Source organism: Chelon labrosus (genome assembly GCF_963514085.1).
Source record: "Chelon labrosus genome assembly, chromosome: 2".
Classification (NCBI taxonomy): Eukaryota; Metazoa; Chordata; class Actinopteri; order Mugiliformes; family Mugilidae; genus Chelon; species Chelon labrosus.
The window spans coordinates 3467154-3490224 of record NC_140338.1 but is presented as its reverse complement, the minus strand read 5'-3'; the positions used below and the strand labels follow the sequence as shown (position 1 = coordinate 3490224).

Below are 23071 nucleotides of genomic sequence, written 5' to 3'. Positions count from 1 at the left end.
CATGGACCCAGTGGACAGTATCTTGTTCAATCAGGCAGAGAAAAAAACAGTTGCCTTGTACTATTTGGACCAAATGTTGGATTGTAAACCATGGCTTAGGCCCGAGTTTCATTTAGCCACGAGGGTTCCGAGAGGGAGGCATGGCCCTCGTGGATGCCATGGAAGCAGGCCTGCTTGCCGGTAGCCTCTGGCACCCCAGTCTGCCGGTCACATGGTGGTGGTTCCCCATCCTGCTAACCACCAACCAGCCAACCCCCCAGCAAGCTGCTTCAGCTCCTGCCCCTCCCTTCCCCGAGGGTCTGCTCATGTCCTACTCCCGCTCCGGCTCCGCTCCGGGTTCTGAGTGTCTCCTCTGCTCCGGCTACTGTCCCGCCTCCGAGGGTCATCTTATGTTCTGCTCCTGTTCCCGAGGTGGCTCCGGCTCCTGTTCTCGAGGTGGGAGCAGCTTCTGCTCATGTTCTCGTGGCCTCTCTGCGCTGGTTCCCGGTCGCCCAGGATCCCTCCTCCGTACCCCCTTTGACTGCCCTGTCGAGATTGGACTTTTGTGATTTTGGTTATTTAGGGACGTCTGGGATCCGTCCCTTGTGGGTAGGGGTTCCTGTTTTAAGTTCTTGGTTTTCTACGGTCATGGTTTTGTGATTGGTTTTCCTGTGGTTCTGTTTCCTCTTTTATTTTGTTAAGTTCCTAGTTTCCAGTTTTCCCCTTTGATTGGTTCATTGATTTCTCCTTGTGTGCTCTGCCCCCGTTTTGTTTCACCTGTGTTTCGTCACCCCTCTGTCCCTGTGTATATGTATATCCCTGCCGTCCCTTTTGTTCACTGTCACATACTAGTCACTATATTTGTCTCATGGATACTTCTCACTTTACTTGTCACTCTGCCGTATTCTTGTCTCCCAGTGGTTTTGTCTAGTCAAGTTTGGATTACCTGCTGACTCCGTAGCGCTTTCTGTTTTGTCTTGTTTTGTTTTTTCAATAAATACTTGTGTTGCCAACTCCTGCTTCAGCCCGCTCTGTCCTGCATTTGTGTCCTACCCCCATTATCCTGCTAACCTTGACAGAGTTAAACTGGAAAGACCAGATTCAACGTCACCTTCCTGAAATAAGAGTCAACGTTTGTCAGAACGACTGCAGAGTTGCAGTCCAGACGAATCTCGGTTTCAGTCTGAAGAAAATTAAACTGAGTTCATCTGTTCTTTCTCGACATCTGACTCAAATACTGGTGAGTACAGCCGATGATATACCGTTTCAACAACCAGCATCAAAACTTAGAGCTTCTTTACAATAGGAAGTTCCACTTTTTCCACTTCATACTGACTGTCAGATTAAATCAAGTGAAATTAAAATCAACTGTAGACAGATAAATAGATAGATAGTTTATTGATCCAGAGGGAAATTCAGTGTCCAGTAGCTTCATCGCATAGAAACAGATATGGAATAATAATATAAGTATATATATAACCACAGTCCAGTTGGTTCCTCATAGGGAGGTGTTGTAGAGTCTTATGTCCTGGGGGACAAACAACCTCCTCAACCTGTCAATGGAGCAGGACAGAGACAGCAGTCTGTCTATGGCGTCCTGTAGAGTTAGGTGGGCATTGTTCATGATGGACCAGAGTTTATTCAAGGTCCTTTCTTCTACCACTGATGTCAGGGACTCCAGCTTTGTCCCTACCACAGAGTCGTCCTTCTGTATCAGCTTGTCCAGCCGTGAGGTGTCTGTCTTCTTAGTGATGCCTCCCCAGGACACCACAGCGTAGAAGAGGACACTGACAACGATAGATAGATGTCCAGCAGCTTCCTGCAGATATTAAATCACTTTAACCTCCTGAAGAAATAGAGACAGCTCTGACCTTCTTTGTATACTGAGTCTATGTTAGCTGACCAGTCCAGTTTGTGATCCAGATGTAGACCCAGGTACTTATAGGTCTGAACCACCTCTACACACTCCCCATTGATGGTTACAGGCTTCAGGTAAGGCCTGGACCTCCAGAAATCCACTACCATCTCTTTGGTTTTAGCTGTATTGATCAGAAGATAGTTCTCTCTGCACCATGAGATGAAGGTGTTCACCAGATTGTTGTACTCCTGCTCTTGTCCATCCCTGATACAACCCACAATTGCAGTATCATCTGAGAACTTTTGCAGGTGACATTACTCTGTGTTGTAGTTGAAGTCCGAGGTGTACAAGGTGAATAGGACAGGGGAGAGCACAGACCCCTGTGGTGCTCCAGTGCTGCTGACGGTAGTCCCTGATGTGCAGTTCACCAACCTGACATACTGAGGTCTCCCAGTGAGATAGTCCACTATCCAGGAAGTGGGTTGTGAGTCCACTCCCATGTCTGTTAGCTTCTTCCTCAGTAACAGGGGCTGGATGGTGTTGAACGTGCTGGAAAAGTCAAAAAACGTGATCCTCACAGCAGCATTCCCCCTGTCCAAGTGTGACAGAGTGTGATGGAGCAGGTAGAGGATGGCGTGCTCCAGCTCCACCTTCTCCTGGTACGCAAACTGCAGTGAGTGGAAAGCATGTTGGACCTGGGGTCTGATGTGATGAAGCAGCAGCCTCTCCATGGTCTTCATGATGCTGGATGTCAGGGCGACTGGTCTGTGGTCATTTATCTCCCTCAGGTGTGACTTCTTAGGGACATGGATGATGCAGGATGTCTTCCACTGCAGGGGACCCTCCTAAGGTGTAGGCTCAGGTTAAATGCATGCTTAAGGGGCTCCATCAGTTCAATAACTCATCAATAATCAATAAATCTCTACTTAAACTGTGTTTTTTCTCTCGTTCTCTCTTGTTGTCATTGTAGTCAGGGGGCCAAAACTGATATTAAAACTTTGTCGGACACTTTTTGGTAAAAGCATACAACCTATCCAATATTAATATTTAACCCCTCAACATGTGTTCTAGCCAGGTTGTCAGCTTAGAAAATGATTTTTTGTCCATTTTAACACTATATTCTTAAAAGTGGTAAAAGCGGATTTTTTTCCCCCAAAGTGCTTCCATTCTCTTCCATGTTACCAACTATAATTTTGGGCAAATGTGCAATATAATCCAACTTATGTGCAAGAATGATAATTAAAAAATAATAATCAATAAATACCGCAAGGGTATCACACCACAAGGGGCACTGTTGTGTCAGCACAGCTGTGATTTGGCATGAGGCAGAAGATCCAGAGAAGATGATCACAGCAGGTTTCAACAGTCTGAACAAAACTTTATAAAGGAATGAATCACACAACAGATCTTGGTCTATTTGTCTACACAAACATTTACCTCAAGATTCTACCATCAAATGCTGCCAGAAACAGGTAAGCTAAACTGTTTTCCAACTAGCTATAGCCTACTTCTCAGACAGATAGCTAGGCTAATTTACTTTCATAATTACTAGCTTACTTACTAATAGGTAAATGAAGTTTTGTGCAGATGTGTAAAGGAAATATTATGTTTATAATTAATTTGCTTCACAGCAGCCTATTTTACAGTCTGCTAGCTAAAAGTGTTAACCAGTTTGTTAGATAGCCAAGCCCTCAGCCTATGTCAGAGGACATTGTAGTGATCCACTCAGAAACCAATCAGACTAGTGTAGTAAAACATTTATTTGCCTTTAAGATGAGATAACATGAATCCAGAGGGAGCTGTAAGCCTAGCATGCAAAGAAAAAAAAAGAAGAAGAGATATTGATTGGGAAAAATGTTTCATTTGTCAAGACAAATATGGAAAATACAGCCAAGATAAAACTCTAAGAAATCCTTCTGAGAATGGGCTAAAGTGTATTAGATTGAGAGCAAATGAACGGGCAAAATACCAAGACGTGGAGTATGCTGATACCCTGGAGAGAATTGAGGAGTTTCTGGACACAGAAACTGAAAAGATAAAATGGCACAAAACATGCTATGCAGCTTTTACAAATGTGACATTTATTTCCCGCCTGAAAAAACGCTTTGAAAGTGAAAAGAAGTCACTAAATCTTGCAAGCAACTGCCAACCGATCACCACTAGGAGTTCGATGCCTTCAGTGTCTTGGGAAAAATGTATTTTCTGTCAGAAAGACAAGCCTGAGGACAAACTTCGAAACATCCAAGTCATGACTACATCTAAAAAGATTCTTGATCTAGCTTGACAAGACACAGAATTGCGACCGAGGCTTGCAGGAGTCAATGACTTGATTGCCGCAGAAGGCAAGTATCATCTTATCTGCTACAGGGAGTTCCTCAGGAAGTATCAGAGCACTTCATCAAGAGCAGTTGATCCATATTCTATTTGCTTACACAATGTGGCAGATGAGCTTAGAGCAGGACTTACCAGAGGTGAAATATACTCGTTGAAAACAGTTTGGGAAAGGTACTGTACATTTCTGAGAGACTTTGATTTGGAACCAGGAATATACAAAGGTCAGCGTTTCAAGACAAAGCTTGAAAAGTTGCTTCAGGGAAAAGCACTATTTGTTCAATCCTTAAAACCAACTGATTCCATCATGATATTTCCTGAAATGACAGCTGGAACTGCTCTTCTTAACATGAAAAAATTAATGGATGACAAACAAGATGACGCTAAAGGGATGACAATGGCTAGCTGTGGAACAGACAAGGACACTGAGATACTGAGTTGGCTGTATCGGGTGTCGGTAAAGGTCAAGGCAGACATCAGGGAGTCCCCAAGACATGATGTTATTGGAGGGATAAATCAGGATCATGCAGAAAAAACTGTGCCTGACAGTCTGTACATCCTCTTACGGCTCCTTTGCGTTAATGATGACGACTCAGAAAGTGAGAATGAACAATCCCATCACACAAAGCTACTCAGCATTGCTCAAGACATTGTTTTCCTGGCATCTGGTGGACGAAGACCAACACCAAAACACATTGGAATTGGAGTTGCTGTACACCAAGCTACACGCTCAAAGGACTTAGTGCAGTTACTTCATGCTGCTGGGCACAGCATAAGCTATGAGTCAGTGTTGAGAGCAGATACTACCATGGCAAATGAGGCTATGAAACGATACTTTGAGAATAATGAAGTATACATTCCACTGAACTTTGTCAATGCTAGTCTCCCTGGATACATAATGTATGCAAATGACAACATCGACATAAATGAGGAGACCCTTGATGGGAAAGGAACCTTTCATGCTTCCCAGACTGCTGCTTTCAGATGAAGCAATCCTGAAGAAGAAATACCAAAAATAATGCTGAAATCTGGGAGATCAAAGTCAGTCTCAGTTCCACCGGGAGTGTTTGAACTCAAAGATGCTAACATGGAATCGCAGAAGCCACCTCCAAAATTTCATGGATCAGTTACACCTGAGATGTATTATCCAGACACACAACTAACTAAACAATCAAAGAACCAAGATCTTGCATGGATTATATGCAAACTACAGAACACAGATGATCAGGTTGTTCCATCTTGGAGTGGCTTCAACCACCTCGTGTCAAAATCAGATCACCAAAAAACAGTCGCTGGAATGATGCCTATCATAAATTCTCCAGCACATGACTATGACACAATCTGGACAGTGTTACAGAACTGCCACAAAATTACTACAAAACTGGGTCAAAGGTACACAATCATAACCTTTGATGAGCAGCTCTACTGTAAAGCAAAGATGCTTCAGTGGCACTACCAAAAAGAGTGTGAGGATATTATTATTCTCTTGGGTGGCTTTCATGTGCAGATGAACTTTTCAAAGGTCATTGGACAGCATCTTGCTGATTCTGGACTGAGGGACATTCTTGAGGAAAGTGGTGTGTTCGGAAAGAAGACAGCTGAAAACATCATGAAGGGAAAGGGATGGAACCGTGTAGCCCGTGCACACAAACTTGCCTTTGAAGCACTTTGGAGAATACTGTGGCCAACCTTTCTGCAATGGGTGGATGACAATGATAGCACAATAGACAACAGTTGCTTTGAGTTGGCAGACACACTCTCCGAACACATACGATGTGGAGAAATTGAGGCAGCTGCAGCATGCTATGAAGATCTTGTTCTGAAAGTTGGAGAGGTTCAAGATCTCCTTGCTGAGTTTGACAACGCTAATGAAGACAAACCAACATTTACCTTCTGGCGACAATACATGGACCTTGTGTCTATTCTCCTGGCATTCACACGGGCACTGAGATCTGGTGACTGGAAGCTTTACATGTCAGCCTTCAAGAGCATGATGCCCTGGTTTGCTGCATATGATCACACCCACTACACAAGATGGGGTGCTGTATTCATAGCAGACATGGAACATCTGGCACAGACAGCACCACAGGTCTACCAGGGCTTCCTTGATGGTGATTTTGTAGCCAAAGAGGCCAAACACAGCTTCAACAAGGTGCCATTTGATCTTTGCCTTGAGCATATCAACAAAACCGGAAAGGTTGCTGGAGGATTGGTAGGCATCACTAGAAATGAGACAGCTAGTAACCGTTGGTCCATCACCTACAATGAACGTGCATCTTTAGCACAGGACACTAGATCCCTATTTGGACTGACACATGATGGAGAAGATGATGAAGACAACCACAAAGACTGCCTTCCATCAAGACTCAGAAGGGATAATGATGATGTCATTCAACTTGTAGACCAATTCCAGAGATACCATGTCTTCCAGCTGGAGAATATGTATGAGTTGGTGTCTTTGACAACCGGTGATGTTGCTTCAGAAGATATACTGAATGACCTAACACATGCTGCAGAGTCTGGGAAACAAATGGTAACTGAGCTGGTGAAAAAAAGAATGAGCACAATGAACACAAACTTCCATAACAGCCTCACTAAGAGAAAACTCAAAACATTCTCAAATCTTTACAGAACAGACAGCAAACTTGGAAAACTCAAATCTAAGTGTGTGAAGCCTGACAGGGATATTTTCCGTCGCATCATTGTATCAATGGACAGTGGCAGAGAGGTTAACATAGATGGGCTTCTCCAAGAGGAACTGTGCGCAGTCCCCCTTTCACTTGCCACAACAGAGTCAGTGCTCAGACCTACTAGCAAAGCTGACTTAGCCACCATACTACAAGCTGGTGCAAAAGAGACCGGGCTAAGTCCATCTCTTGTGAGAACATGCACTATCATTGATGGGATGGCTTTAGTAAGAGCAATAGGAAAACCTCAAAATGCATCAACCTTTGGGGATTATGCTGACATTTTCATACAGAAAGTGACTGGCAATCTACATGGGAACATTACTAGAGTGGATCTAGTCTTTGATCAGTACCTACAGAACTCCATAAAGGGTGGAACAAGAGAAAAACGCAGCACCACGCAGCGAAAAATTCGCACCATTGTAAGTTATGATGTAAAGATGCCAGCTAACTGGAATAGCTTCATTGAAATGGACGAAAACAAGGCCAACCTGACACAGTTCCTTTCTATTGAACTTGAAAGGCATGTCATTCAGTATGGGCTTGAAATTGTAATAAGTGGGGGATTTGATGATGCTGAAAAAGTGGCAACGGCAGCTGGGATAGATGTTTCCCACCTACGGGCTGCACATGAAGAAGCAGATACCCGCATATTGCTACATGCTGCCGATGCCACAACCAAAGTGTTATGTTTCCAAGCTGATATTCTATTTGAAAACTGGTTCTCTTTAGGCGGAGATTGTTTTTTTCATGTTCTAGTTCTGTTGCCTCTTACACTGTACAATAAATGTTCATTCTGACACTTCAGCAGACATCCCATGAGTGTTAGCTTTCATTTGATACCATTTTTATGTATATGGGCCTTGTGGTTGTGGAGATATTCAACATTTATTGTGGGCATGTCGTGTTGAGCAGGAAACCAAAAAATTGGCCTAAAATTGCTTGTACAAGTCACAAAAAAAAATAAAAAATCTTGACAACCACCCTAATATCTTACCTATGGGTGTCTTCTAACCAAAAAAATAGGGTGACAGCTTGTACCAAAACATGTCCGCAAAAGTCTTAACGGAAGCCCTTTTCAGAATTGGCCCCCTGACTATTGTGTAGACATGTCTGCTGCCAGATGTCTGAGATCTGAAGATCAGTTTCTGTGCTCCATCTGTCTGGATGTGTTCACTGATCCAGTCACTATACCATGTGGACACAACTTCTGCAAACACTGCATCACTCAACACTGGGATCATAATGACCTGTGCACGTGTCCAATGTGTAATAAGGTGTTTGAGACAAGACCTGAACTAGACATCAACACTTTCATCAATGAGATGGTTGCTCAGTTCAGACATGAATCTCAACAGAAAGCAAGCAGCAGTAGCTCAGAGCAACAAGCTGCCAAACCAGGAGAAGTTCCCTGTGACGTCTGCACTGGAACCAAACTGAAGGCCCTGAAGTCCTGCCTGGTGTGTCTGCTCTCCTACTGTGACTCTCACCTGGAGCCTCATCTGACAGTGTCACGCCTGAAAAGACATCAGCTGATCCACCCTGTGGACAACCTGGAAGACAGGATGTGTAGGAAGCACGATAAACCTCTGGAGTTGTTCTGTAAGACCGACCAGACATGTGTCTGCATGCTCTGCTCTGTTTTAGACCACAAGACACATGAGGTTGTTCCTCTGAAAGAAGAATATGAAGTAAAGAAGGCAGAGCTGGGGAAGACAGAGGATGAAATTCAACAGATGATCCAGAAGAGACGACTGAAGATTGAGGAGATGAAAGAGTCAGTGAAGATGAGTAAAGATGCTGCAGACCGTGAGAAAGCAGAAGGTGTTCAGGTCTTCACTGCTCTGAAGGAGTCTGTTGAGAGAGGCCTGAACCAGCTCATAAAGGAGATCGAAGACAAACAGAAAACAACAGAGAAACAGGCTGAAGATTTCATCAAAGATCTGGAACAGGAAGTCTCTGAGCTGATGAAGAGGAGCTCTGACATAAAGCAGCTATCACGCTCTGAAGACCACCTCCACCTCCTCCAAAGCTTTTCCTCCCTGAAAGCTGCTCCACCCACCAAGGACTGGACAGAGGTCAGCGTCCGTCCACCATCATATGAGGGGACTGTGGTGAGAGCTGTGACTCAGCTGGAGGAGACACTCAGTAAAGACATGAAGAAGCTGCTTGAGGCTGAGCTGAAGAGTCTCCAGCAGTATGCAGTGGATGTGACTCTTGATCCTGATACAGCACATCTTAAACTCATCCTGTCTGATGATGGAAAACAAGTTCATGATGGTGGAGTGAAAAAGAATCTTCCAGACAACCCAGAGAGACTTTCTAAATGTCCATGTGTTTTAGGAAAGAAGAGTTTCTCTTCAGGTAGATTTTACTTTCAGGTTCAGGTTAAAGGAAAGACTAAATGGGATCTAGGAGTGGCAAGAGAGTCAATCAACAGGAAGGGAATGGTTTCTGGACTGTATCGTTGAGAAATGGAAATGAATACAAGGCTCTTGATGATCCTGCAGTCAGTCTCTCTCTTCGTTCTCGTCCTGAGAAGGTGGGGGTGTTTGTGGATTATGAGGAGGGTCTGGTCTCCTTTCATGATGTAGATACTGCAGCTCTTATCTACTCCTTTACTGGCTGCTCCTTCACTGACAAACTTTACCCATACTTCAGTCCCTGTGTGAATGATGGTGGTAAAAACGCATCACCTCTGATCATCTGTCCTGTCAATCAAACTGTCTGATCCATTTAATGATGAAGCTCTGAGATTAATGAATGAACTTATTGATCTTCACACTTTATTCACACTCAGTACATATATGTTTTAATACTGCAATACTGGTACAGCTGTGAACACAAAGATATCCATGGATTAGAGTGACACGGTACAAACTGATTATTCTGGAATAAAAAGATTTTGTTGTGAATTTTGGTAAAAATGTTAATATCAACTTGTTTTCTTTCATTAATGTGTTCATTCTTCAATTCATCAATATAGATTTAATGGTTGTTGGACTTTTACCTTTTACTTGTTTTAATGTTTTTTTCACTGTTGATTCATGAATCTCTTCAGTGATGGATCCATCATGAAAAACACATGTGTGTAATTTGTGATGATTGTAAAATGAGCTACAATTGAAGGCCAATTCACTAACAAGAACACGCCTCTTGATATTCAAAGAAGTTTATTTGACCAGGTTACAGAAAAGAGAAAGATAGGAGATCTAACAGAAGGGTCGTGGGGTCGAGTCAAAGGAAAAGAGATTTGAGTAGCAACTGATGATGATCCTTGGAAGACTGGAGGTAGGAACCCAGGGAGAGAGATTCAGGGTGGGGACATATCTCTGGAGGCGTGGGCTCCTTGACCCCCAAAACAATTTGCTGAGGTGAGTCGGAGATGGGCTTTTCTGATGTCATTGTGGTGGTTACAGATGTAGCTATGGTAGGCTTGTGATGTCTATCTGCCTTGATGAGGTGTTCGGGCATACCTTGAGAAGAAGCGGTGGATGCAGCTCCGATGCGGAATGAGTGGCCGGGGTAGCAATCACGTGGAATCCCTTATCTGGCCAAAACCTGGCGAAAATGATGGTGAAACCAGAATCGTGTAGCTACTTCGGCGGTGAAAAATGCATCAAGAGGGCATGCATGGAGGGCTCGTTGGGCATTCCCATATTTTTGCATGGGTTTGAACGGGCTTAGGAAGGAGTTAAGATGGAAGAGGCAGATAGGATGTGAAAATCCCAACTGGTCGGTCTTGCTTCTTTTGAGGTTGAACACTGTAGTGTCAGGTGGGTACAAGGAAATGTCTGAAAGACTGGCGTGGCAGGATGGATCGTACGAGGATGAGGTAGCTGTAAATTCAGAACATCGCAGGAACCCGAGAAAGCTAGGAGAAACATGGCTTCAAGAGTAGAATCGATAGGAGGGGACAAGTAACCTCTTCTTCCTTGCGTACACCTTTGATTAACATGCTGACATGCGAATTGGAAATGGTAGGGCAAGGAACTCCGGTGATCAGTTCAATGAAGAAACTGATGCCGCTGATGTAGACTTGGATGGTAGATGTTTTTGATTTCTTGAATAGAATGGGTGTACGTTATAAAGCTAGTAAATGAGGCAACGTCTAATGCAAGGAAAGGCAGATGAAGGGATGCATGAAAGCTTTAAAGCAGTTCTAACCGGTGTAGTATGAAGACAACGTGGCGGGTGAAAGGTTGTTTAAGATGGATTTTTGCGACGCTGATGCAAGGTGGTGGAGCTGAGGTCTTAATTGAAGGTGGTGGCTGAAAACGGTGGGACAGAAGGTGGATGAGGATCCGAGTCTGGATCTGAATTTCTGGAAAGAAAAATGAGACAGAATCGGCTATCGTGTTCATGTGACCTGTAACATGGCTTGCACGTATGATGAATTGGTGTTGGGCTGAGATTAGAGTGAGTCTGTGCATGAATTGTATTGTTTCGAGGGATTTGGAACGGCCTTTATTTATGATGTTGGTGGTGGCTATGTTGTCAGAGTGAATGGGAATAACCTTTAACCACTCAAGCCCCCAAAGAAGGGATGCGATGAGGATGGGATATAACTCGTACGGGGCAGAGGAATGGGACAGTGAGGACATTTCTGGTGGCCACTGAGAAGCAAACCATAGACTCGTGTAGTATCCTCCAAATCTGACAGAGGGCACTGCATCTGAGCAAAGCTGGATGTCATTGGGCTGGGAGATGAAGTTGTCATAAAAGAAAAAGAAATACTGTTCCGGAAAATAGGAAATAATGCCACATTTTAAGTTCCATTTTACAGGCTGCTTCGAGGGTGAAGGAATCGAGGAGAGAAGGTTCAGCAGAGGCCAGTGACGGGAGGTGCGAAAAGAATTGTCGGAGGTGGGGAACGATGTGGATGGCGAGATCAAGATGGCTGGGGAGGGAGAGAAGCTGCCGATTAGAACAGCTGGGAGCTAGAAGGAAATGGAAATTAGTGAAGAAATACAGAAAAGTTTTTTCTGGTGGCAAGATGCTTGGAATTAAATATACTTCACAGTGATGCCAAAGAACTCTATAGAAATCGTGAATGGGGAAAAAGATGCATCGAAAATCGCAATGATCGTGATAATCGCAATGGTTGTTGAATAATAGAACCATAGCACTGTGAGACGTAATCGAATCATGAGATGCCTTGGATGGCACACCCCTAAAGTGAGTGTGGTGAGATCGAGAGATGGGGCGATTGCAGGTTGAATCGAGGGTGAAGGAGTCGAGGAGGGAAGAAGCGGCAGAGGCCAGTGACGGCAGGTGTGAAAAGAAAGACTGACGTTGGGGAACGTTGCGGACACCGTGATTGAGATGGCTGAGAAGGGATAGAAGCTACCGATTAGAATAGCTGGGAGCTAAAAGGAAATGGAAATTAGCAAAGAAATACGGAAACGTTTTTCTGGTGGCAAAGACGCTTGGAATGAAACAGTTCTCTATGGAGTTCTCAACATTTTGACTCTCTGCTAATAAGTTATCAAATAAAATAAATGTCTCCCTGGCTGCAGTCTCACAGTAGTTGTATCACAGAATAACGTGACCTGGTCTGAAGTACAGATTTGATCTTCCTACAGTTCAGTCACTAGATGGAAGCAATGATCCAAACTGAATGTGAGTTTACAATTAGGGCCTACATGGACGACATGACGACTACAACGTCACCCGCTCCTTGTACCAGAAGATTGCTGGATAAGCTAAACAGCAACCTGCAGTGGGCTAGGATGAAAGTGAAGCCAATTAAATCTAGCAGTATTTCCATTGTTAAAGGAAAGGTGGTAGATAAGAAGTTTGTTATAAATGATGAAGTGGTTCCCACAGTGCTGGAGAAGCCAGTGAAGAGTTTGGGAAGATGGTATGATGCAAGTCTTAGTGATAAGGCGCAGTTTAAAGGGTTGAGGCAGGAAATGATTCAAGGCATTTCAAGCATAGAGCGGTCAGGGCTACCAGGGAAGTTAAAATTATGGTGCTTGCAATTTGGTTTACTGCCCCGGCTAATGTGGCCGCTAACAGTTTGTAAGGTTGCCCTGTCAAAGGTAGAAAAGTTAGAAAGGATGATTAATTCATCCATCAGAAAATGGCTTGGTGTCCCACGCTGCTTAAGCGGCACAGCCTTGTATGGGAAAGGCATATTGGAGCTCCCAGTTACCAGCCTAACAGAGGAGTTTAAGTGTTCTAAAGTTAGACTGGAAATGACTCACTCAGTCAAAGGATCCAGTGGTTAGGAGTGTAGCGCCTACTATTAAGACAGGGAGGAAGTGGAACCCAAAAGAGGCAGTACAGCAAGCACAGGCAGCTCTTAGGCATAGGGATATCATAGGCAATGTACAGCAAAGGCGTGCAGGCTTAGAGCTGTGTGCAGGGAAACCTCTGTGGAGCAAGGCATCAGCAGTAGAAACGAGAAAGATGGTAGTGGAAGAGGTACAGAAACAAGAGGAAGCGGTAAGATGCACTAAGGCAGTGTCGCAGGCTAAGCAGGGTCAATGGTTGAACTGAGAGAGTGTGGAGAAAAGGAAGTTGAAGTGGAGAGAGCTTTGGAGCATGGAGGCTAGCAGGATTAGATTTACGTTAGGGGCTACTTATGATGTGCTGCCAACTCCCCAGAATCTAAACCAGTGGGTAGGTGAGGATGCTGCCTGCCCACTGTGCACTTGTGTATGCACGCTTAGCCATATTCTGACAGGTTGTAAGGTTAGTCTTTCCCAAGGACGTTATACCTGGGGTCACAACCAGGTACTGAAATGTTTCGCAGCTGCAACTGAGGAAAAACGAGTGAATGTAAATTCCATGGCTGTTAACAGAGGGAATAAACATATTAAGTTTGTACGGGAGGGAGAAAAGGCTAGACTAGCAGGCATCAGGCATAACATGGGACAGCTAAGAGTAGGAGGAGCCTGGGAGATGAGGGCGGATTTAAATGGACAGCTGGTTATTCCAACCGAGATAGCTTGCACCCGTCTACGGCCAGATCTGCTGTTGTGGTCTGAGCCAGAGAAAGTAGTCTATTTTATAGAGCTGACTGTCCCGTGGGAAGATAGCGTTGAGGAGGCTAACGAGTGCAAGAGAGCTAAGTATGCAGAGTTAGCAGCAGATGAGGAGCAGAACAGCTGGAGGGCTTTTCTCCGCCCGGTAGAAGTGGGCTGCCGTGGATTTGTAGCAAAATCGGCAATTGCCCTTCTGAGTGAGCTGGGCATACGTGGAAGAAGCCAGAGGACTGCGGTATCTAACATGTCTCGGGCAGCAGAGAGAGCGAGTGAGTGGCTCTGGACACGTAGGAAGCATGCTAGCTGGGGAGCTAGCTAAAGGTAAGGGTGGCTGCGTGACTTTAGTGTGTTTACAAATTATTATAGATGTTTACAAATCATTATAGATGTGGTCGATTGGTTCGTGGTTCAGTCCGCATTATCGGGGCGAACCATGGTTGATTTGTTTGTTTGGTTCGTGTTTCAGCCCGCATTAATGGGGCGAAACGTGATTGTTTGTTTGTTGCATGGTTCAGTCCGTGGTTCAGTCTGCTGTTGTCTGTTGTCTAATATTAATGGTGAGAAATGGTGAGGAAAACAGGGTTGTGCAGTGGCAGCGTGGAGGGGGGTGACTCCAGGGCGCTGGAATTCACTGTTAAGCCTTCTCGAGGTGTCGTGGGCCTAACTTAACGAAACATCGGTGAAGAGAGGTGCCCACTTGAAAACCCCAATGACGTGCTGCATACTACTGTTGTTTAGGCCAGGTCCCTAATGTCTTTATGTTGCTTGGTAGCTATGTTTAGCTGCTGAGTGGGCCATACAAGCCAGCAGTGTTAGGTTAGCTCATATTTCACAAGGTTCGAACTATCCTCTGCTGCTCTGTGGGCCTACAAGTCAGCTGCATTTACTTAGTTTATTTAGATTTTAGGTTAAGCAAGCCAGCAGTATTTGGTTAGCTTATATTTCCCAAGGTTTGAGTTAGCGTCTGCTGCTGAGCGGGCCATACAAGCCAGCAGCATTTACTTAGTTCATTTAGATTGCAGGTTAAGCTTCATTTCACATGACTATAGGTTTGTTAGGGTGTCTCAGTTGAACAGGGCCTCTGTGTTTTGCCTTGGATTTTGTTACAAAGGATTGTAACATCTAATCCTGTGTATTAAAGGTGCCATGTGTAAGAATTGAGGTAAAAACATCCAAAAAAAATAGCTACACGCATCAAAAGAATGAGAAGAAATAAGGGCGATGATGCCATTAAAAAAATGACAAGGTATAGTGCTGCAGAGATATCAACCTGAATTAGCATGCTAAATTACTAGCTACAGCCCAACAGGTGTCGTAATACCAGTTTCGGCCATGGGAGGCGGTACGCGGGCAACATAACCGCCAGCCAAACTGCAACACACGAATAACTCGCACGGCTTGTGGGCGTACTTGAACCTGATGTCAATCGTGTGGAAAGTACAGCCAACTACTAGGACTTCATTTCAGTTCAGGGAAGAGAGCGGAAGAATGGCTGAAGTCCTTGGCAAGAGACACTTACCACCACCACATCCACCCGCTGCAGGGAAAAAAACGCGCTCGGAAGCACAAATAAAATCGGATAAAAAAAGGAACAGAACCCGAGTGAATATTGGCACTGCTTTCCATCGCTGGAGACAACTGATGGACATGAAAGAAATGAGGTTCGACTCCGAACTTGCAACATTTCTTTTGGATTGGTAAGTAAGATGCTGTTAGTGTTTCGCTAGAAGTGATATGTTTGTGTAGTTTTTCAGGAAGTTATAACATAAAAATGTTTCGAAGGTTGTTCGGTAAGCGTGCTAAAGTTAGCGATGGCTAACCGTAGCAGTTAGCGTTTGATAGTTAGCTCTACCCACAGATCCGATCCGGTTTTCACCTGTTGGGCTATCTACCAAGCTGATGCTAAAATGTAACATTAGCTAAGTAGCTTGAAATGTCTTCGATGATAATGAACCCCAAAGGGACGCACAAAACTTAACAGAAAACATTGCAAGGTGTAATGAGACCGAATGTTTTTGGTGACTAATGATAACTTACTTAATTGCTAGAAGAGGTATTGCTAATGAAAATCAAACTTGATATACATAAAAGATCATTATAGGTCCCGTGAGAATCAGTAGTTTGGCTGGCACTTGGATATTTTTACCTCAATTCTTACACATGGCACCTTTAATGATTACAACAGAGTCAATATGTTCAGAAATACTTTTACTGTTAATCAAACTGAAGTGAAGTCTGGTGTAGTTCTTCTCTGTGACCAGCAGAGGTCAGAAAAAACAACAACTATCAGAAGAGTTTGAACTCTGTAGGAGCTGATAAGGATTGAAAAACAAACACATTTACAGTCTTTTTATGAGCTGCAATAAAGTCATATGAGGAAATAAAATAAGTAATAATCTCAATACATTTTAAACTGATCACATCTGAATATGAAGCAGGAAACAATCTGTGACAAACAGAGCTGCAGTCAGAGGAGGAGTAAAACTGGAAAGACCAGATTCAACGTCACTTTCCTGAAATGAAAGTCAAAGTTTGTCAGAGCAATGGCAGAGCTGCAGTCCAGACGAATCTCTGTGTTTCTGTCTGAAGAAAATTCAACTGAGTTCATCTGTTCTTTCTCAAAATCTGACTCAAACACTGGTGAGTACAGCTGATAATATTTATTGTGTTTCAACAACCAGCATCAAAACTTAGAGCTTCAGTCCAACAGGAAGTTCCATTCTTTCCACTTCATACTGACTCTCTCAGATTAAATCAAGTGAAATTAAATTAAACTGTAGCTAGATAAATAGATAGATCGTTTATTCATCCAGAGGGAAATTCAGTATCCAGTAGCTTCATCACATACAAACAGATATGGAATAATAATATAACTAAATAAATAACCACAGTCCAGTTGGTTCCTCACAGGGAGGTGTTGTAGACTCTTATGTCCTGAGGGACAGACAACCTCCTCAACCTGTCCATGGAGCAGGACAGAGACAGCATCCTGTCACTGAACAAGCTTCTCTGTCTGACTATGGTGTCCTGTAGAGGGTGGTGGACATTGTTCATGATGGACCAGAGTTTGTTCAAGGTCCTTTCATCTACCACTGATGTCAGGGACTCCAGCTCTGTCCCTACCACAAAGTCCTCCTTCTGTATCAGCTTGTCCAGCCATGAGGTGTCCTTCTTCTTATTGCTGTCTCCCCAGGACACCACAGCGTAGAAGAGGACACTGGCAACAATAGTCTCGTAGAACATGTCCATGTCCACCTGAGGAAATAGAGACAGCTCTGACCTTTTTTGTATACTGAGTCTATGTTAGCTGACCAGTCCAGTTTCTGGCCCAGATGGAGACCCAGTTGATGGTTACAGGCTGCAGGTGGGGAATGGACCTCCAGAAATCCACTACCATCTCTTTGGTTTTAGCTGTATTGATCAGAAGATGGTTTTCTCCGAACCATGTGATGAAGTTGTTCACCAGATTCTTGTACTCCTGCTCTTGTCCATCCCTGATACACCCCACAATTGCTGTGCCGTCTGAGAACTTCTACAGGTGACATGACTCTGTGTTGTAGTTGAAGTCCGAGGTGTACAGGGTGAATAGGACAGGGGAGAGCACAGACCCCTGTGGTGCTCCAGTGCTGCTGACGATAGTCCTGGACGTGCAGTTCCCCAACTTGACACACTGAGGTCTCCCAGTGAGATAGTCCACTATCCAGGAAGTGAGTTGTGAGTCCACTCCCACCTTCTCTGTGAGCTTGTTCCTTAGTAACAGGGGCTGGATGGTGTTGAATGCACTGGAAAAGTCAACAAACATCATGATCCTCACAGTAGTATTCACCATATTCAAGTGTGACAGAGCGTGATGGAGCAGGTAGAGGATGGCGTCTTCCACCTCCACCTTCTCCTGGTACGCAAACTGCAGTGGGTCTACAGCGTGACGGACCTGGGGCCTGATGTGATGGAGCAGCAGTCTCTCCATGGTCTTCATGATGTTGGATGTCAGAGCGACTGGTCTGTAGTCATTCAACTCCCTCAGGTGTGACTTCTTAGGGACAGGGATGATGCAGGATGTCTTCCACTGCAGGGGACCCTCCTAAGGTGTAGGCGGAGGCTAAATGCATGCTAAAAGGGCTCCACCAGCTCAAAAGCACAGGCCCTGAGTAATAGCAGAGAAACTTTCTTGGATGGAGCCTCCTTAGTTGTCTGCTCGCCTGAGCCAAAGTGATGGTGGTGGTGGAGTGAGAGGTGCAACAGTGACTATAGAAGAAACAGCATGTTTCTTTAGAAGTTCAATAACTCATCAATAATAAATAAATCTCTACTTAAGCTGTGTTTTTTCTCTCTTTCTCTCTTGTGTGTAGACATGTCTGCTGCTAGATGTCGGAGATCTGAAGATCAGTTTCTGTGCTCCATCTGTCTGGATGTGTTCACTGATCCAGTCACTATACCATGTGGACACAACTTCTGCAAACACTGCATCACTCAACACTGGGATCATAATGACCTGTGCAAGTGTCCACTGTGTAAAGAGATTTTTTACACTCGACCTCAGCTGAAGATCAACACTTTCATCAATGAGATGGTTGCTCAGTTCAGACATGAAGCTCAACAGAAAGCAAGCAGCAGCAGCTCAGAGCAACAAGCTGCCAAACCAGGAGAAGTTCCCTGTGACGTCTGCACTGGAACCAAACTGAAGGCCCTGAAGTCCTGCTTGGTGTGTCTGCTCTCCTACTGTGACTCTCACCTGGAGCCTCATCTGACAGTGTCACGCCTGAAAAGACATCAGCTGATCCACCCTGTGGACAACCTGGAAGACAGGATGTGTAGGAAGCACGATAAACCTCTGGAGCTGTTCTGTAAGACCGACCAGACATGTGTCTGCATGCTCTGCTCTGTTTTAGACCACAGGACACATGAGGTTGTTCCTCTGAAAGAAGGATATGAAGGAAAGAAGGCAGAGCTGGGGAAGACGGAGGATGAAATTCAGCAGATGATCCAGAAGAGACGACTGAAGATTGAGGAGATGAAAGAGTCAGTGAACATGAGTAAAGATGCTGCAGACAGAGAGAAAGCAGAAGGTGTTCAGGTCTTCACTGCTCTGAAGGAGTCTGTTGAGAGAGGCCTGAACCAGCTCATAAAGGAGATCGAAGACAAACAGAAAACAACAGAGAAACAGGCTGAAGGTTTCATCAAAGATCTGGAACAGGAAGTCTTTGAGCTGATGAAGAGGAGCTCTGAGATAAAGCAGCTCTCACGCTCTAAAGACCACCTCCACCTCCTCCAAAGCTTCTCCTCCCTGAAAGATGCTCCACCCACCAAGGACTGGACAGAGGTCAGCGTCCGTCCACTATCATATGAGGGGACTGTGGTGAGAGCTGTGATTCAGCTGGAGGAGACACTCAGTAAAGACATGAAGAAGCTGCTTGAGGCTGAGCTGAAGAGGCTCCAGCAGTATGCAGTGGATGTGACTCTTGATCCTGATACAGCACATCCTGAACTCATCCTGTCTGTTGATGGAAAACAAGTTCATGATAGTGATGTGAGGAAGAAGCTTCCAGACAACCCAGAGAGATTTTCTAAATGTGTTAATGTTTTAGGAAAGAAGAGTTTCTCTTCAGGTAGATTTTACTTTCAGGTTCAGGTTAAAGGAAAGACTGAATGGAATCTAGGAGTGGCCAGAGAGTCAATCAACAGGAAGGGAATAATCCCACTGAGTCCTCAGAATGGTTTCTGGACTGTATGTTTGAGAAATGGAAATGAATACAAGGCCTGTGCTGATCATTCGGTCAGTCTCTCTCTTCGTTCTCGTCCTGAGAAGGTGGGGGTGTTTGTGGATTATGAGGAGGGTCTGGTCTCCTTTCATGATGTAGATACTGCAGCTCTTATCTATTCCTTTACTGGCTGCTGCTTCACTGACAAACTTTACCCATACTTCAGTCCCTGTGTGAATGATGGTGGTAAAAACTCTGCACCTCTGATCATCTGTCCTGTCAATCAAACTGTCTGATCCATTTAATGATGAGGCTTTGAGATCAATGAATGAACTTATTGATCTTCACACTTTATTCACACTCTGTACATATATGCTTTAATACTACAATACTGGTACAGCTGTGAACACAAAGATATCAATGGATTAGAGAGATACGGTACAAACTGATTATTGAGGAATAAAAAGATTTTATTGTGAATTCTGGTAAAAATGTTCATATCAACTTGTTTTCTTTAATTAATGTGTTCATTCCTTCATTCTTCAATTTATCCGTATAGATTTAATGGTTGTTGGACTTTTACCTTTTACTTGTTTTAATGTTTTTTCACTGTTGATTCATGAATCTCTTCACCCTGTAACACCCAGTGATGGATCCATCATGAAAAACACATGTGTGTAATTTATGATGATTGTAAAATGAGCTACAATTAAAGGCTAAGAGATATGTACTGGTTTGTGTCAACTGTGTTTCTTTCTGATGTCACCACCTTTAACATGGTTTCATTCACCAGTTTGTCATAAGAAATATTTTGTTCACAACTGTTTTTAAAAACAGGTACAAAATAAGTCTAAGTCTCACTATTTGATAAAAAATATAATATGTACACATAATACAATATGCTGTGATATCATCTAAATACTTGTACATTGAAGTATAGCGTTCACATATAGTTCTACAAGTGTCCTTATGCATGTCAGAGTGTATTGTTCCTTCATGTGGCTATACTTAAGATGCTGAAAAGTTGCTTTCTCTACTTATATAAATCAGCTTCAACATTTTGAATCTCTCTGTTCTGTATCCTCACTGCTGTCAGCCTCCTGACCAGCCTCCTGATGGTCTTCAAATATGACCTCTCCAGTCTGCTTTCCCTCTGAGACAACCTCCTGAACTATCTGGGCCCCATGCGCTGTCCCTGGGCCAATTTAAAATATCTTGGTCATTTTCTTTGCCTTCTGGCTCACCATCTGATCTATCTGTTTACCCCGGTCTGTGTCTCCACCTCCTGGACATCCCAAAGCAGATAAAATTGTGTTACATGGACGGCCCATGTGCGGCCACTGGCGGTGGGCAACTGTGGATTTTTGGCAAAATCGGCCATTGCTCTTCTGAACGAACTGGGCATACATGGCAAAAGTCAGAGGACTGTGGTATGCAACATGTCCTGGAGAGCAGAGTGAGCAAGCGGATGGCTGTGGGTAAGGAGCAAACATGCTAGTTGGGGAGCTCGCTAAAGGTAAGGTTGACTGCATAAGTTGAGTATTTGCGAATCATGATAGATTTGGTCGACTGGGTCGTGGTTCAGTCCCCATCAACGTTTCAAGTATGTTTGATAGTTTGCTTTGATTGCTGCATAAAAGGGCTAGGCTAATTTCTTGAAAGACTAGTTGTTGATAGTCACTGAATGGTGAGAAAAACAGGGTTGTGCAGTGGCAGCGTGGAGCGGGGTGACTCCAGGACGGTGGAATTCAATTAACTTAACGAAACATCGGTGAAGGGAGGAGCACACTTGAAAACCACAGTGACATGCTGCATACTGCTGTTGACTACACCAGGTATCTGATGTCTTCGTGTTGGTTGGTAGCGATATTTCTTTGTTTGGTTAGCTGCTGAGAGAGCCATACAAGCCAGCACCATTTACCTATTTCATATTTCACAATGCATTGACTGTAGGTTTGTTTTTCAGCTGGACAAGGCCCCTAAATGTGTTTTCCCTTGGATCTTGGCACAATGGATTGTAACATCTAATCCTCTGTATTAATGAATGGACTCACTCCTAAGTTAAGACTCCTTGCTAGGAACTTTTAGTCTAAGTTAGGAGCTCTCTGAGAGGATATTCAAAATCTTTAGGAATACCGGCCCAGGACTCTCCACGCCCCCGCACCAGCATCCTATTTATGGACTTCTCCTCTGCTTTTAACACTGTGCACATATACCCTGCTGTAAGCCATTTTACACCTCCAAGTTCATCCCACACTGGTTTTATGGATCAGGAACTGTTTAAAAGACAGACCACAACAGGTGCTTTTTGACGGTTTTAAATCAAACAAGCTGATTTTAAACAGAGGTGTACCAGCAGGCTGTTGGAAGCCTGGCCCAGACATTTAACCAGCTCTCTCTAGACTTGAATATCTCCAAAACGGAGGAGCTGTGTTGTGGGGGCAGAGGAGAGTCAGCAACCACTTTATAAAGCACTCAGCATCCAGGGTCAGCTTGTGGAGCAGGTTGAGTCCTACAAATACCTGGGAACTGATCTGGACAACTGCCTCTCCTTTTTCCAGCATGCAGACACCATTTTCAAAAAACTCAACAGTGCCTCCACCTGCTTAGGAAGCTAAGGACCTTCAATGTCAGCATCCATGTTTTAACTCTGGTTTACCAGGCTCTTATTGAATCCATACTTCAATACACATTTTTCAGAGTTTTAATGAGCTACAATAGAGTCACCACAAAAAAAAGTGAAAAATCTCACTTCATTTTAAACTGATCACATCTGAAATTGAAGAAGGAAACAAACCGTGACAAACAGAGCTGCAGTCAGAGGAAGTGGTCGAAGACCAGATTCTATGTGACTTTCATGACATGAAAGTCAAACCTTGTCAGAGCGACGGCAGAGCTGCAGTCCAGACGAATCTCTGTTTTTCTGTGTGAAGAAAATTCAACTGAGTTCATCTGTTCTTTCTCAACATCTGACTCAAATACTGGTGAGTACAGCTGATAATATTTACTGTGTTTCAACAACCAGCATCAAAACTTAGACCTTCAGTCCAACAGGAAGTTCCACTCTTTCCAATTCATACTTACTCTGTCAGATTGAATCAAGTGAAATTAAATTAAACTGTAGATAGATAAATAGATATATAGATCTTTTATTTATCCAGAGGGAAATTCAGTGTCCAGTAGCTTCATCACATAGAAACAGATATGGAATAATAATATAACTATATATATATAACCACAGTCCAGTTGGTTCCTCACAGGGAGGCGTTGTAGAGTCTTATGTCCTGAGGGACAAATGTCCTCCTCAACCTGTCCATAAAGCAGGACAGAGAAAGCAGACGGTCACTGAACGAGCTTCTCTGTCTGACTATGGTGTCCTGTAGAGGGTGGTGGACATTGTTCATGATGGACCAGAGTTTGTTCAAGGTCCTTTCATCTGCCACTGATGTCAGGGACTCCAGCTCTGTCCCTACCACAGAGTCCTCCTTCTGTATCAGTTTCTCCAGCCGTGAGGTGTCCTTCTTC

At 44.0% G+C, this 23071-nt stretch overlaps 1 pseudogene across 1 annotated transcript; it reads left to right on the top strand.

The window, feature by feature from the left end:
* Positions 1-7964: 7964 nt before the first annotated feature.
* LOC311506454 lies at positions 7965-19842 on the top strand (annotated as a pseudogene). Its single transcript has 3 exons — positions 7965-9580; positions 17707-17833; positions 18197-19842. The product of its transcript is annotated as an uncharacterized misc_RNA (transcript).
* Positions 19843-23071: the final 3229 nt, after the last annotated feature.